The sequence below is a fragment of the Chrysochloris asiatica genome, unplaced genomic scaffold, assembly GCF_000296735.1.
Source record: "Chrysochloris asiatica unplaced genomic scaffold, ChrAsi1.0 scaffold00084, whole genome shotgun sequence".
Classification (NCBI taxonomy): domain Eukaryota; kingdom Metazoa; phylum Chordata; class Mammalia; order Afrosoricida; family Chrysochloridae; genus Chrysochloris; species Chrysochloris asiatica.
This window is the reverse complement of record NW_006408602.1, coordinates 1504063-1507027: the sequence shown is the minus strand read 5'-3', so window position 1 is coordinate 1507027 and position 2965 is coordinate 1504063.

Sequence of the window (2965 nt, the reverse complement as noted above, 5' to 3'; positions counted from 1 at the left end):
CTAAGAAGCCAGGATAGCAAGACTTTGTCTCTTGTATATTGTGTGTATTCTAAGGAAGGACCAGTGTCTCAAGAAGGACATTATGCTGGTAAAGTGGAGGGTCAGTCAAAAAGAAAGGAAGACCCCTATAAAATGGATTGGCACAGTGGCAGCAGCAATGGACTTAAGTATAATAATTGTAAGGATGTCTCAGAATAAGGTAATGTTTAGTTCTGTTGTTCTGTGAGTTGCTATGATTCGAAGCTGACACCATGACCCCCAACAACAAGCTAACAGTGCTAACTGCAATGTTGGCAGTTCAAACTCACCAGCTGCTCTGGGAAACATTATACAGGGTTGCTATGAGTTGGAACCGACATGACTGCATGCAACAACAGAATCTCCTGTTGAATTTACTGAAATGACCAGGCAGGAGAGTCAAGAGAAAGAATGGAAAAACACACAGAACTTTTTAGGGATCAGCAAATCTGTCAATGGAAAGTGTAAATATGAAGCTCTTTTTTCCCTCCGTGAGTATGAAATTCATCCATTTCATTACAATTTGGTTTATAAAACCACTGTTTCTCCCTATGTTGTACAATTGTGTCAATGAGTATCATGAAACTAATGTATAATATATTTCCCGGTAGTTCTTTGTGCTAATAGCTTTTGACTATGGATATTTTATTCTGTTTACTTCTGGTCACTTTTTCCAAGTTCAAAATACTACTGAGAAACTAAAGGCAATATTTGATTTTAACTAATGAAAAAATATATATTTAAGTAAATCACATTTCTGCTAAACACTACAGTATTATTGATCTTATGCTTATTATTATTGTTAAAAATAAATGTGAACTGGAATTCCTATGCTGCAGACTCAGGAATAAACCTCAAGGATATAATTAGATGCTGCTGCTACTGCTGTTAGTGCTGTTAAGTCAGTTCCAAATCATAGCAACCTTGTATAGGTTTCCAAAGGCTTTAAATCTTCACAGGAGCAGAAATCCTCCTGTAACCTACCTCATGCTAAGCCTACTTAAAATCTCACAGAAAGAACAACAAGGTTTTTAATTATGCACTAGAATAATGGAAGAGATTTATCAATGATACAGGTGGAGAAGCATGAAATATACTTTATTTGTTAATTAAAGGTTTTAATTATTTTTATTAATATTCATTTTAAAAATTCCTCTTCTGGAGTTTTTAATACTGTAAAACTCTACGACTAGATTTTTTTAAGCTTTATGCTTGAGTTCAACAAACTTTTTCAAAGAAAGTTTGCTTTCCAAGCAATTTTTCACTAGTTTTCAAAACTATCTAAACATAGTTCCTTTCTCAGTATCTGACCTAAATGTATTTTCTTTAAACAGAATGAACCTAAAGAACAGTGCCTCAGGGAAACAGTACTACCTGAGCCATTCAGTCTGAGCAAAGAAAGCATAAATACATTCTTTCCAAGGCAGTATGGTTTTGTGAGGTTCTGTAAATTGTTTTGTGATAGATGGACCCTCTGAAAACACACTGACTGTGTTAGAATGATCAAAGAAACAATATTCTAGTAAAGAAATACACCCTAGGGTACACAGAAACATTATGTTCTAACGATTGTGGGTGATGACCCTTCTATCTATGGCTCAATGGAGACTATAGTTAAAATACTATAGACAGGGTCATAATACCTACACGATGCCAAAACCTTACAGCCTGGAAAATGTCAACAGTATAGAAGTAATTGTATTGGCTAGGTAGCCTGACAAGAGATTGATTTGAAAATATGAATGAGTAGGCAGAGTAGCTAATCATTATTATTTTTTTACTCTTCTAGCCAAATTTCTCCAATCAATGATGTATTCTAAATCCTAGTCTCTATGCTTGTGATTTGGAGTTCTAGTGTGGCAATGTGACTTCTAGCCACAAGGTTTGTGATTCAAACCCACCCACTGCTCCTTGCAAATCCTATACAGGATTGCTATGAGTCAGAACATGCTTAACAGCACTTAACAACAACAACAACATGCCTGTGATTATGAAGTGAGTTGTTAATGAGTTGTTAAGGAGGCAGGATTAGGCTGAAACTGAGGAGTATGGATTTAAGTTATTCCCCTTAGTTTCTCTTGGAGGTATGGTCTGGCTCAAATTTATAGGACTGCTTTGGGAAAACTCTCTCTCTTGACCTGGATCTTGCATTTGGCTCACTACATCTGAACTCCAGTTTGAACGAATTGCAGCCCATCACCTGACCTGTTTTACCAGCTCCCACAGCCTCCTGCATCAATAGCCTGAGATCTGACTTGCTTTTAGGAGTTCCTCAGCTTCTGAAACTATGTGGTGAAAAGATTCTTCCAGATTGATCTCTGAACTATAGATTTGGGTCATGCCACCCTCCATAATTGCATGAGCCATTTTCTTTAAGAGTTGTAAGTTTGTGAGGTGTGTCAGTGTGTTGCAGAGCTCTGGGAGGTAAAGAGGGGAGGAGTGGTGATTGATCAAGGATTATGGAGTGGTATAATGTGTTGGAAAAGTTGAACAGTTGGAATATATTTAACTTCCCAGTCATAGGGACCAGACTTGTACTGATCTTTAAAAAAAAAAATTTTTTTTTTCAGAGTATATCCAAATCTCACAATTGAGGGAAAAAAAAATGCACTTTTATGTAGTGATTTAAAATGTTCCATTTTACCACAAATCTGCTGTTTGTAATTAAACCCAAATTTCTTTTTCTGACTTTGTAGGCTATAAGCTTCATTATATTGTTGTTGTTTTTAAATGCCATTGAGTCTGTTATGTCTCATAGTGATCCGCTATAGAGTTTCTAAAGCTTTTAAATTTTTTTACCAGAGCCAAAAGCATCATCTTTCTCCTGCAAAGCAGCTGGAGGTCTCAAACTCCTGACCTTATGTGGTTTGCAGTGCCATGCTTATCCTACAGAGCCACAGCACTTCCCCAGATACATTATAGCTGATGGAACAGAAAAAGAGGGTAA